The sequence below is a fragment of the Tenrec ecaudatus genome, chromosome 2 (genome assembly GCF_050624435.1).
Source record: "Tenrec ecaudatus isolate mTenEca1 chromosome 2, mTenEca1.hap1, whole genome shotgun sequence".
Taxonomy (NCBI): Eukaryota; Metazoa; Chordata; class Mammalia; order Afrosoricida; family Tenrecidae; genus Tenrec; species Tenrec ecaudatus.
Genome location: NC_134531.1, coordinates 42,511,095 through 42,525,400, shown reverse-complemented (window position 1 = coordinate 42,525,400; position 14,306 = coordinate 42,511,095). Strand labels below are relative to the sequence as shown.

At 44.8% G+C, this 14,306-nt stretch overlaps 1 protein-coding gene and 1 pseudogene across 3 annotated transcripts in view; both read left to right on the top strand.

Annotated features, from left to right (window-relative positions):
• Positions 1 to 442: 442 nt before the first annotated feature.
• LOC142440768 (small ribosomal subunit protein eS1 pseudogene) lies at positions 443 to 1,294 on the top strand (annotated as a pseudogene).
• An 11,537-nt stretch (positions 1,295 to 12,831) lies between these two features.
• Positions 12,832 to 14,306, top strand: part of HMGCS1 (3-hydroxy-3-methylglutaryl-CoA synthase 1) — a 29,336-nt gene continuing 27,861 nt past the window's right edge. Inside the window, exon 1 of one of the 3 annotated variants that reach the window (XM_075540995.1) lies at positions 12,832 to 12,978. The gene's annotated coding sequence lies outside the window, so the exon portion shown is untranslated. Of the gene's footprint in view, positions 12,979 to 14,046; positions 14,070 to 14,306 lie in introns of those variants that run through there. The other 2 variants (XM_075540997.1, XM_075540996.1) reach the window with 2 other exon arrangements.

Sequence of the window (14,306 nt, the reverse complement as noted above, 5' to 3'; positions counted from 1 at the left end):
CCTCCCTGGGAGAGGGACAGCAGAGAAGGGGGGAAGGGAGACTCTGTATAGGGCAAGATATGACAAAATAATGATGTATAAATTACCAAGGGCACATGAGGGAGGGGGGAGCGGGGAGGGAGGGGAAAAAAAAGAGGGTCTGATGCAAAGGGCTTAAGTGGAGAGCAAATGCTTTGAGAATGATTGGGGCAGGGAATGTATGGATGTGCTTTATACAATTGATGTATGTATATGTATGGATGGTGATAAGAGTTGTATGAGTCCCTAATAAAATGTAAAAAAAGAAAAGAGGAGAGAAAAAAGGAAAATGATTAGGGCAAAGAATGTACGGATGTGCTTTATACAATTGATGTATGTATATGTACGGACTGTGATAAGAGATGTATGAGCCCCTAATAAATTGTTTAAAAAAAAAAAGCCTTTTGGCTCTCTGCACGACGCCATGGCAGTTGGCAAGAACAAGCGCCTTACCAAAGGTGGCAAAAAAGGAGCTAAGAAGAAAGTGGTTGATCCGTTTTCTAAGAAAGATTGGTGTGATGTGAAAGCACCAGCTATGTTCAATATAAGAAATATTGGGAAAACATGAGTCACCAGGACTCAAGGAACCAAAATTGCATCTGATGGCCTCAAGGGTCGAGTTTTTGAAGTGAGCCTTGCTGATCTACAGAACGACGAGGTTGCCTTTAGGAAATTTAAGTTAATTACCGAGGATGTTCAGGGCAAAAACTGCCTGACCAACTTCCACGGCATGGACCTGACACGGGACAAGATGTGCTCCATGGTCAAGAAGTGGCAGACCATGATTGAAGCTCATGTTGATGTCAAGACTACCAATGGGTATCTACTTCGTCTGTTCTGTGTTGGTTTTACTAAAAAACACAATAATCAGATTCGGAAGACCTCTTATGCTCAGCACCAGCAGGTCCGCCAAATCCGAAAGAAAATGATGGAAATCATGACCCGAGAGGTGCAGACGAATGACTTGAAAGAAGTGGTCAATAAATTGATTCCAGACAGCATTGGGAAAGACATAGAAAAGGCTTGCCAGTCTATTTATCCTCTCCATGATGTGTTTGTCAGAAAAGTAAAGATGCTGAAAAAGCCCAAGTTTGAATTGGGAAAACTCATGGAGCTTCATGGTGAAGGTGGCAGTTCTGGAAAAACTACTGGCGATGAGACAGGCACAAAAGTGGAGCGAGCTGATGGCTATGAGCCACCAGTTCAAGAATCTGTTTAAAATTCAGACTTAATGTTAACAAATAAAAGATCTTATTGTGAAAAAAAAAAAGAAAAATATACCAAGTAAAAGACAATTAAAAAAAAACACTTGCTTTTAAAAAAACATTCCTATCCTCTTATCTAGGCAAATATTACTTAACTAGTCACACTTTCTTAATATTTGAATAATAAAAACACTATGTTCTAAGATAAGCACATGGATATGCAAAATTCAAAAGAATCTTAAAGAGGTCATAAATAACTGAGTTATTTTGCAATGCTTTTGTCTGCAAAGGCACAGAGACACAGGGGACTAATTGGTCACCCACCAATAAGCACCTGGACCAGCCAGCCCGCCTCCTACATCCCCCCCTTCTTTATTTACTAAAAATGAGCAAAGGGGGACTGCCTCTGTCTTAGGTTTGATGACCTTACCCGTTGTTGGGTCTACTGTTATTTAAAAACAGTGTCCTGTCTTAGGCTGATGTATCTGAACTCAATCCTCTTACCCGTCATTGACTGCCAGTCCTTCAGACTTTGCGGAGGGGCTAACTCCACGAACGTGGTTCAACTCAAGGCTGTTCAGATGAACTTGTGCTGTAATTCATGCCAGCATGGTTTGAAGACATTGCAGATAACAAGGTAATAAAATGGAAAAAATTTCCAAAGTGACACCAAAAATAATAACATATTCTGACCAATTTTTAAACATACTTCAGTCTGGAAGAAGCTTATGTAAAGTGTCCCAAAATTCATTAATCACTTGCGCTGTATCAGAATGTAATACAGGAGCACGTTGTAAATCTACAATTTCTTTATGCAAATTAATAAGATCCAAAGATGCGTTTTTCTCATGCCAACTCCCAATTATATGTTTTTGAATATTATCCCACGAATATTGACTTGCATTATACAGTTTTCGAGTAACACATATTTGTTTATAATTGGCATGGCACACAAACTTCTGAATCTGTTCCATTCTTTAAATTTCCTCACCCTTTTGTAATACAGCATCATATAACATTTCTAACTTAGCTTCCGTATCATGATCTATATCTTGCGTTACCAATTTTTCCATAAGGTCTTGACTCAACTGGCTAACGTAATGAGCATCTTGTGCATTTTGTGCTAAAGCTATTACAGCAGTGGTGGTAACCGCTATGGTTGTAGCTACAGCTACAATCCCTAAGATCAATCCCTATGGTTGTAGCTACAGCTATAATCCCTAAAATCAATCCCTATGGTTGTAGCTACAGCTATAATCCCTAAGATCAATCCCTATGGTTGTAGATAAAGCTATAATCCCTAAGATCAATGCCTATAGTTGTAACTACAGCTACAATCCCTAAGATCAATCCCTATGGTTGTAGCTACAGCTATAATCCCTAAAATCAATCCCTATGGTTGTAGATAAAGCTATAATCCCTACGATCAATGCCTATGGTTGTAACTACAGCTACAATCCCTAAAATCAATCCCTATGGTTGTAGCTACAGCTATAATCCCTAAGATCAATCCCTATGGTTGTAACTACAGCTATAATCCCTAAATTGTAGATAAAGCTATAATCCCTAAGATCAATGCCTATAGTTGTAGATACAGCTATAATCCCTAAAATCAATCCCTATGGTTGTAGCTACAGCTATAATCCCTAAAATCAATGCCTATGGTTGTAACTACAGCTACAATCCCTAAGATCAATGCCTATAGTTGTAGATAAAGCTATAACCCCTAAATCAATGCCTATGGTTGTAGCTACAGCTACAATCCCTAAATTGTAGATAAAGCTATAATCCCTAAGATTGTCACAAATCTTTTGGGTCTTTCTAATTCATTTTTCATGTTTTCTAAAATTGTTTCCACCATGTAAGATCCTTTATCTTCATACCACTCCCCTGTATACTGACTGGAATCATAAGAAATGGTTGTTTTAAAACCATTACTTGTAGTCCTTCCTCTATAACACTCACACAATTAGTCAATGTGCAGTTTTTACAGGATACATTAAAATTATTATGAACCACAATAGATATGTTTACTTTTCCTATTAAAAGCACATATGGAGAGCCAAGACAAGACTGAATATATCCTTGCAGTTTACAAGCAGTATTTAGTAACAAGGATTCAATATTACTGAAATTTAAAGACGTATTTGATGACTCATTTGAAGATAAGATCCCGGTCTTGTTCAAACACCATTGTAAAATGTGACCAAATGCAACAGGTATCTTTCACAAGTTGGTTGAACACGTTCTTTATATTGCCATATTGACGATCCCTAAGGCACAGAGCAGTCGGTTTGTGCAACAGTTTTGTTGCAATGCTTTTGTCTGCAAAGGCACAGAGGCACAGGGGACTAATTGGTCACCCACCAAGAAACACCTGGACCAGCGAACCCGCCTCCTACAGCCTTTCCTCCTGCACTTACCCACGCCACCTCAGCAGTCATTTTCTGTCCCCTTAAACAAACAAGAAAACAAACAAAATAAAAACCACTGCCACTGAGAAAATTCCAACTCATAACTACTCTATATAGGATTTCAGCAGCATTGTCTTTTTCTAACAAAGCAGCTGGTGGGTTTGAACTGCTGATTTGGTGGTTAAGCAGCCAAGCACATAACCCACTACGTCACCAGTGCTTATTTGGTACAAGACAGCACGTAATAAAAAGTGAGGAATGTGATCAACTCATCAGTATCTCTGGAAGACTTTCCTGGGCCAGAGCCTGGGATAGATACACCTCCTTTGAACTCTCTGCATTCGTTGGCAATAGCTCTCTCTCTCTTTTTTTTTTTTGTAGCACTAAAATGATATTTGAATGACTGATTGTGCTATTTTTAAAACACTTCCCATGCATCTTCACATGGTAGTGATCTTTCCTGGAAGACAGGACACATCTGAGGAAGTGGGACAGAGGAGGGGCAAGAGGTAAAACCTGAGAGGAGAGGAGTCTCAGAAATGATGCCGGTTTATTAGGATGTGAAAGCAGCAGTGTTTTTAATCCACTTTCCAGGTGGCTCAGGAGGGAAGAGAACAGCTCCCAGGAACCTTGAGCCTAATTTGGATCATAGCAGAACAGAACTACTGTCATTGTTCAGTCAGCTGGGGACAGGTTCCTGAGCCTCACTTGGCATCCCTGAGGAGGGCTGAAGGGTTGTAGAAGCTCACATGTCATGCAGAGGACAGAGGGCAGTTGACATGCTAGCTGTCATGGTTGAGCAGTTTTGCTAAAGCGGGGCTGAGTAAGCCTATAACTGAGGACTTCCTAGTAGAGACTAACAGCCAAGGGACACAGGAATGCTGTGGAGAACCTGAAGATGCTGCAGCATATGTGAAAGCCACGGTGGAGGCCAGACCACCAAGGGAGACTAGAACAAGCAAGGCACAGGTCGGCCTGAACCCCTTCTGCTAAGGCAGTAACAACTGGGTAACTCTCTGTAGAACTGCGCACCACCTCAGGAAGTAGAAGAGCTTAGGAACAACTTAGAGAATTATTGTGGGAAACAGAAAGATTTCTCCCAAGTCGTCTCCCCCAAATATGTTAGACTTAGGACACTGCTTGCAGTGAATGGTAAAAGTTATTTCCCTTGAGGCAATCAGCTGCCAGACTGCTGTCTCACCCCACCATGGGGTAGGCTGTGCTCTCTGTTGCTGTGGACAATGGGCTAAGGCTTGCCACCATTAGCTTGGTTCCTGTAGGTGGGGTTGACACCCTACTGATAATGGTTCCTATGGAGATCCAGAGAACAGGTCAAACCTGCTCAGGGACATCCATAATTAAGCTGCCACCCTGAATTTAGGATCTGCCCTTCTTGTCACATATAGACCTGCAATCCCTCCTCTTCCTATTGTGTGTATATCCCTAGATTGTCTCCACTCTTTGCTGTATTAACCTACAGTGCAACCCCTTCCTGTGACGTATGTCCTCACCTGTAATTAGTGGGCTTGTACTCCCCGCCAAAGATATATAGGCCTGGGTTAGCAATAAAGATATCTCTCTCTCTCTCTCTCTCTCTCTCTCTCTCTCTCTCTCTCTCTCTCTCTCTCCCTCCTCCTCTTCTTCCTCCTCCTCCTCCCTTGACCTCTGGTCGGCTCTCCCTCTCCTCTCCTTTCCTTGCTTCCCTGTTCCCTTTCCCCCTGTCCTCCTTCCCTTCCCCCTCTCTCCATGTGGACCATCAAGCAGGGCTGAGGTGAGCATTGCTACCATGAAATGTGTCTGACTCCATTATTGCAATATATCTTTTATCTCTTATGCTCTCGATGACTTTAATGTAATATTTATATATCTCAACTGTACAATTGTGCTATCGAACTCGTGATTAGTGGTGGGGGGCTGGCACTCCCCCAACTGCAAATTATACTTTGAATTACTGAACTTGTAGACAAAACAAAGTTCTTTAATCATCATGTGAGAAGAGACAGAAATACTTTTACTTGTCAAACTTAAAAGGTTTCTTCCATCCCAACTTCTCCTACTCATTGTCAGGTGAAATAAAGGCTGGGCGTTTAGATTTCCTCTAAAAGAAAAGTTTTAAAGATAAAAATTTTCCTTTTTGCTTTTGAATTGTAGCACGAACCCTAGCCCCTTGCCATGTTTATTTTTCCATCCTTCCCTCTTCTTGATCCTTTGCATTGTGAATTCTTTGGGGACAGAATATGTCTTTCAATTATGCAGTCCTGCTGCCTAGCACAGAGCAGCCCAGGTGGTATAGTGCTTAAGCACTGGACTGCTAACCAAAAGGTCAGTGGTGTGAACCCACCAACAGCAACATGGGAAAAAGACCTAGCAATCTGCATCTGTTAAGATTACTGCCTAGGAAACCCTATGACGCAGTTCTACTCAGACAAATAGGATGTTTATGGGTCAAAATAGACTCTATGACACACAACACCAATTCTCTAACACCAATGGGAGCCATACATGGAAATTACATACATAATTTTTACTTTTCCAGCAGTCACATATTGGCCACTGTTTCTTCGCATTTTGAGTCCTGCTCCGTCAGCAGTGAGGGTCCTGAAAGTGTGACCCCGTCCCCATCATCACGGTTCACACTACTTTGCAGAGGCAGCTCTTCCCCAGTCATATTTCCAGGGCCTTCCAGCCGAGGAGCCCTTCTTCCTGCACAGCTCTTTGCCTTAGAAGGCTTTGCTGCTCTTCATAAATGTTCCGTGGCTAGTCTCTGTGAAGGTGACAGTCTATGCTTTCTTTTTAAGCTGGTCATTGACTGGAGCTCCACTAAAACCCGTTCGTCCTGGGTGACCATGCTGGTATGTGAAAACAGGACTCTATGCAAGGGATCGGAGGAATGTTCGTTAAAACCTGCAATATGCAAGTGACACAACCGTGCTTGCTGAAAGTGAGGAGGACTGGAAGCACTCGCTGATGAAGATCAAGCACTGCAGCCTTCAGTGTGGACTGCCACTCAATGTCAAGAAAACAAAAATCCTCACAACTGGCCCCATGGACAACATTATGAGAAACAGAAAGCGTTGACGCCGTCGAGGTGTGCATCCACCATCAATGCTCCTGAAAGCAGCAGTCGAGAAATCAAACACTGTATTGCACGGGACCAATCTGCTGCACAGGGCTTCTTTAAAGTACTGGAGAACAAGGATGTCACTTTAAGGATGAAGGTGCATATGACTCAAGTTCCTGCTATTTTCAATTGCCTCATAAGCATGGGAAAGCTGAACAAGGAATAAAGAAGACTATATATGAATTGACGCATTTGATTATGGTGTTGGCTAAGAATATTGAAAGTACCATGGACTGCCAAAAGAAAAAACAGTTTGGCCTTGGCAGAAATACAGCCAGAATGTTCCTTAGAAATGAGGATGGTGGGACTTTACCTCATGTACTTTGGGTGTGCTCTCAAGACAAACTGGACAAGGACAGACATTATTCTTGGTAAAAATGGAAGGTCAACAAAAAAGAGGAGACCCTCCGGGAGATGGAGTGACACAGTGGCTCCAACAACAAGCTCACACATAACAATTGTGAGGATGCCACAGGATCGGGTAGTGTTGACTTCGGTTGTATATAGGGTTGCAATTGGTTGGAACTAACTCAATGACAACTAACAACAAGAAGTCATATTAAAATTATAATAAGAAATATGTGAAATTAGTTTTAGGTCTATAGTAACACACTATAACCAAAATATTACAACATATAATTAGTATTGCTGTTGGCACATGCTGTTCGCTCACAATTGTTGCTATGTTTGAGCCCATTGTTGCAGCCATGGTGTCAGACCATGTCTTTGAAAGTCCTTGCTCTTTTTCACTGACCTTCTACTTTACTGAAGATGATATACTTCTCTAAGAACTGGGCTTTCCTGGTGACATGTTCAAAGTAGGTGAGACAAGTCTCTTCATCCTCATTTCCAAGGAACATTTTGGTAGTACTTCTGAAACAGATCTGTCCTTTTGACAGCCATGCTTTAGTCAATATTCTTTGCAAACATAATTAAAACTCATCAATTCTTCTTTGGCCTTCAGTTAGGTTTCTGGAGTGGGTAGTACCTCGATTCTTTGCTTCCCGTGATGAAAGAATTGACACTGAAGCACATTTTGTGATCCAAGTGGGTTTTTACTGCAGGGACGGGAGCTTTTACCCCAAGAGTGGAAGGAGATCAGACACAATGCTTCAATAACAAAAGAGGTTTTATTTGTACTAGCTTAAGCCAGGGCTCAAGCCCTCAGGTACACAACCACACTGTCTTGGACAAGAGCCCCCAACAAAGAGAATGGGGCCCTTTATGTACACAGGGTTTGCATACCCAGGGCGTCCCCAGCCCGCCCCTCCGGCTATCCGCTGATTGGCTTGTTTGTGGTGGGTCGGCAGTTTGGTCCTTTGTGTTGTTCCCACGCTGGCCATGTCATATTCTCATTGGAGGTTTAGCCCGCCTTGTCGTTCCCAGCTGGCTAGCCTCAGTCTCCTGGATTTTCCAGCTCTGAACTGCTAGGTAAAAAATGAAACCAAAGCCTACCAGAAGTTGTGGAGCCTGCCATGGAGGCAATTTGGCTTTACATTACGATGTACAGAACAAGTTTCAGGGTGTTTTGTGTGTGTGTGTGTGTGTTATTTTTTAAGTTTCAGGTTTTACAATCTCAAAGGGGTTCACAACTGGGCACAAACAACCACGTGGTGGGAGGGTAGAGGGTGAGTGGGTTGGAAAGGGGGAACCGATTACAACGATCTACATGTGACCTCCTCCCTGGGGGACAGACAACAGAAAAGGGGGTGAAGGGAGACTCCGGATAGGGCAAGATATGACAAAATAATAATTTATAAATTATCAAGGGCTCATGAGGGAGGAGGGGGCGGGGAGGGAGGGGGAAAAAGAGGACTTGATGCAAAGGGCTTAAGTGGAGAGCAAATGCTTTGAGAATGATTGGGGCAGGGAATGTATGGATGTGCTTTATACAATTGATGTATATGTATGGATTGTGCTAAGAGTTGTATGAGTCCCTAATAAAATGTTTAAAAAAAAACACACACAACAAAAAACAACCACGTGGAAAAGAATAACCACATGTACGGATATCCCAGGGACCGAGTGGTGGACGGAGCAAGGGGCAAGAGAGTGAGGGGGCGAGAGAGGCTGTGGGCCCCAAGGAGGCCCAGATCAGGCCCTGAGGGGACACGCCTGGGGAGCGTGTGTGCACCCCCACTCTCCGACCTGCTACTTATCAGGAGCAGAGTAAAAGAGAGCAAGGCCTTCCCACCGCCAGGATATTTCAAACCTCTGGCTTGTGATGTATGGTTGATGTTATTGGTTGACCTCATTGGCTAAGTTAAGCTCACCTTGGTGATGTCATGAGCCTGGGCCTAGTTTGGCCCCCCAGGTTTGGCCTCCTCCCACCTGGCTCAGGGGCTTGAGCATGAGCATGCTCAGTTTGGAGTCTTCATAGGTGTCTAATGGTTGTCTGATGTTCTTCCATCTTCCTTTATGGGGCCTTTGCATGCATGGGACAGCCCCCTGTCCCTAAACTGGCTACCTAACACTTCCTCATTCTTTGTCCAGCTGCCATATGAATATTAAGCATCAGAATTGGAGGACCTGAAGTGTTTACTGATGAAAATCAAAGTGTACAGCCTTCAGTGTGGTTTATACCTTGATATAAAGAAAACGAAAATCCCCAAGCTAGACCAATGAGCAATATAATGACAAGCAGAAAATATTGCAGTTGGTAAGGATTTCATTTTATTTGGATCCACAATCAATGTCCATAGAAACAGCAGCAAAAAAAATCAAAGGTCAGAGGAGCCTTGGTTGTTCAGGGGTCACCACACAAGGTCAGCAATCTAGACCCACCATGACTCAATGTCAAACCTCATCAAGTCTTGATGAGAATGAATATCATGTACTTTTTTTTCCTATTTAAAAAAATCATTTTATTGGGGGCTCATACAACTCTTATCATCATCCATCCATCCATCCATTGTATGTCAAGCACATTTGTATATTTGCTACCCTCATCATTCTCAAAACATTTACTTTCTACTTGAGCCCTTGGTATCAGTTCATTTCCCCCCCTCCCTACCAGCTCCCCTCTCCCTTATGTATCCTCGATAATTTATACATTTTTTTCACCTCAGCCCAAAACTCTTGTGGGGTTGCCCGCGCCGGACGGCTTTTGCCCCGAATGCCTCTTACCCGCTGCAGTGGAACCAAGAGAACAAGCTCCCCGAAAACCCAGTCTTCAATCATGCCTTCTTCGCGTGGCTCCTTGTAGCTGGCAAGGATGCATGTGTAAGAAGATATTAGCAAACCTCTCCCGGCTACACTGCCCAACAAAACGTGTAGATAATTACTTATGGTGATGACGGAACCAGCCTAAATTATTATTTTGTCATATATTACACTGTCTGATGTCTCCCTTCACCCACTTTTCTGTTGTCCAGCCCCCAGGGAGGAGGTTATATGTAGATCCTTATAATCGGCTCCTCGTTTCTACCCCACCTTCCCTCCAGCCTCCTGGTATCGCCACTCTCACCACTGGTCCTATAGAGATCATGTCCTGGATTCCCTGTGTCTCCAGTTCCTATCTGTACCAGTGTACATCCTCTGGTCTAGCCAGATTTGTAAGGTAGAATTGGGATCATGATAGTGGGTGGGAAGGAAGCATTTAAGAACTAGAGGAAAGTTGTATGTTTCATTGTTGCTACACTGCACCCTGACTGGCTCATTTCCTCCTTGAGACCCTTCTGTAAGGGACTGTCCAGTTGCCTACAGATGGGCTTTGGGTCCCCAATCTGCATTCCCCCTCCTACACAATGATATGTTTTTTTTTGTTCTTTGATGTCTGATACCTGGTCCCTTCGACACCTCGACACCTCGTGATCACACAGGCTGGTGTGCTTCCATGTGGGCTTTGTTGCTTCACAGCTAGATGGCTGTTTGTTTATCTTCAAGCCTTTAAGACCCCAGATGCTATATCTTTTGATAGCCGGGTACCATCAGCCTTCTTCACCACATTTGCTTATGTAAACATATGTTTTCAGCGTTCATGTCTGCAAGGTGAGCATTATGGAGTGCCAATTTAATAGAACAAAGTGTTCTTGCATTGCGGGAGTAATTGAGTGGAGGCCCAATGTCCATATGCTACCTTAATACTAAACCTATAAATATATTCACATAGATCTATTTCCCCATCCTTGTATATGAATATATTTACATATATACATGCCTTTATTTTGCCCTCTATAAATGCCCTTTGCCTCCTAGTTCTTTTCTCTATTTCCTTTTACTTTCGTGGATTTTATTTTGTAGTTTACTTATGTATATGGTTTTATCGTCTAGGCAATTGTCACTTAGAAGGTTTTTACTCTATGGAAGTGTTTGTTCTGTATGCTCTACATTAATCATTCCAAGAGGCTCATAACATTGTTATCCTTTTAAAAAGAATCTCTTCAAGGTCATACAGCTAGTGAGGAACTGATTCAAATCCAGTAGTCTAACTCTAGAGTTCACACTTACTCATCAACTTTGGCCCAGTATTTAACCTAGCCAATGCTCTCTGTACATTTGACTTTTACCCAGTGTTATACTATACTTATGAAAAGTTGTGAACTTTTTTTAGTAGCATATTCCCCAGACAATTTATGCCTGAAAGTGGTTCCACTTCTCAGTTTACTAGGCGAGCATCCACAGCAATTGCTATTGTGTTGCTATGGAGTTGATTCAAACTCATGTGTGTCTCAGTAGAAGCGCGCTCCATAGGGTTTTCCAAGACAGTGATCTTTTCAGAAGTTGATTGCCAGGTCTTTCTTCTGAAGTACCTCTGGTTTGTAGCCACTACCTTAATAGTGCTTTATCTTTTGTGCCTCTCAGGGATACCATGGGTTTACTTCTGTGGTGGCTAACACATTTCACATAACAGGAGTTGTGTGCTGAATAGAATTACCCTGATTCTTCAAGTCAGCGTTTGCTAGGTGATCATGAAGTGGGAGAGAGGCAAAGCATTTGAACTTCCTATGGCCCCCTCCAAAACTAGAGTTGAAGCAGAAATGAAGCAGATCTACAGTCTAAGTTGTGTTCGCAAGCGACTTTCTTTGGATTCCTTTAAATAATATTTCACTAATTTTCTCTTGCTCACATCGCTTCACAGGCAGCCTTGAGTTTCCCAGGAGGGTGCAATGGTTAAATGCTGGGCTACCAGCCCAAAGGCTGGTGGTTTAAGTCCACCTAGAGGCGCCTGGGCAAAGGCCTAGGGATTTGTTTCAGAAAGGCCAGTCTTGACAACCCTGTGGAGCAGTTCGCTCTGCACACCTGGGCTCACTATCACTCCAAATGAGAACAAACATAAGGCCATTCTTATGCCATGGGTTCCCCTTCAGTCTTTCAACAGCTTTATGCTTAGCACCTACATGTCCATGGAAGACACAGCCACTGGTTAGCTGGAGTCCCTTCTTTCAGAGAACATGACCTAGCAAAAACGCTCCAACTCCGAGGATCTTGCTCAGGCAAGACCTCCACCCTCCTCACTATGGTCTCGCCCCAAACGATCCTGTTTTAGGTTTAGTTGGGCAGTAGGGAGGAAGTGTCCCCAAATAGTCTTTTCAAAAGTCAAGTTATTTCTACAGTATTGTAGTTCCCAGGGAAGTATTCAGCTCCAAGTTGTGATACAGGCTCACTGCGAAAGGTAGAAAACGCTGAACTTGAATTCAGATAAAATGTTTCAGAAATTTTATAGGAGATGCTGGACTCTAGTTGCTAGGCAACCTGACAGACTCTCAAGCGGGGACCAGCTCACCTCCCACACTTGACCCATCTCTCCAGTGGTGGGACGCAGAGTCCCCATTGGCTTCCATCTCCTCTCCCTGCTCTTCAATTGGTCGGAGAATCACTCACTCCCTTCCGGTTGGCTCTCGCCGTCTCGCGCCTCTCTGTCATTGGCAGGCGGGCTCTCTGGCCACTGTACGTCACTCTCTCACCCCACTTCCTCAGCCCTCCGACTTTGTCCCCGCCCCTTCCCCCACCCTTCCAGCCACGAGGGAAAACCCGAGCCTGTCGCCACTGCTCCTCTCCTTCCGATTGGTTTAAGCTAGACTGGGGGGCGGGCACTGCCGAACTATTCTGGCGATTATGATTGGCTGTTGGTGTCACAGTCCCGCCTCCCACCGACTCCCGGCGGTGCCGGGGGTCCGGTGAATCGGCGGCTATAAAGCTGGTAGCGGAGGGGGAGGTGCCGCGCATTGTCAGTTCGCGGCTGGCTTCCTCTCCTTAGCTGCCTCCCGGTCACGTTTGGGTGAGTGTCTCGCGTCGGGGCGGAGAGCCGGGCTCCCAAGGCGTCGCGGGCAGGGCGGGGGCCGGCCAAAGCGGTGTCCTTGACTAGGCCTGAAGGAGCTTGGGCTCCGGGGCAGAGCGGAGATGTGGACGGCGAGGACGGGGCGCCGTCAGTGAGGCTCGCGGCGGTCCTCGCTGTCAGACGGACGCTAGGGCCAGCCATGGCCAGTCTGAGCAAGGGGCCGAGGTCGCTGGGATGGACCTGCGGGTTGGAAGCCGAGAGGCAAAACGGCCTTGGGGGCCGGGTGTTCGAGCGACGGGGTCAGCTAGGGAGGGTGCTGTGTCTGCCGTGAGGGGAGTCGGGGCGTCGTGGGGTAGCGGTGGGGGCACCAGGAGGGGAGAGCTGGGCTGCCCAGGCATTTCCTGCGTCCTGGGTTAGGGCTGGACGCCGAAGGATGGGGACGGTCAGGCTTAGGTGGAGGCTAGCCGGTGGCCAGGGGGTGTGTCCTCAGGATGGCACACCGGGAGAGTTGATGAAGTGAAGGGAAGTGGTCCCTATGTTTTTCTCCCTCGCTCTGAAGTGCAAAAAGACATCACAGCCGAGATTGAGACCTGTCTGCTGCGTGGTCCTTGGCCCTGTGCTTGCTTTGAATCTCACACATTCCTCCCTCCCACTTTCCACCTCCAGGTTTTTGATGTCCAGCCCCCTCCCTTTTTTTAAATAGGCTTCCACCGCACCGCCCTCTTGATAATTAAACATCTGGCCATGAGCTATCATGATGTGATAGGCAAGCCCTCTGGAGGCCACAGGCACACAATGGGCTTAGAGTTCAGCCAATGGTGTCTGCCTTTAAAAACCCTTTCCCTAGCCCTAGGTAAAGATAGCGAAGGGATTATTCTGCCACACCCTGCTGAGGGATTTGGGAAACCAGGTGACAGGCGATGAGAGAGGGACCCAGCTGCCCATGATGGCCTTTGGGCATCACTAGCTGCTATCACTGCCCCCTTCTCTTCAGTACACCCCCCTCTCCTGTGTTCTAGCTGACCTGCTGCAGTTGGACGAAGTATTCTGGGCTACTGCGTTAAAGAACCAACGTGTCCTTCAGGATTGCAGTAAGAAAAGCACTGATGAAATTAATGGGAAATTGATTTTAGGCTTTCATTGCGGAGTGTAGCCTAAGGAAGGCAGATTGAAAGCCCTCATCCTGCTTCTGTGCCAATTGCTTCCTTGGAACGTGAGATCTCTCAGGAGTTTTTGTTCTTTCTTTGATCAGACCACTAGCAATTTTAATTTTTGTTGCTGAGAACATGAAGAAAGTTCACAAAGTTCCTGCAAAAAATGGAATGAGA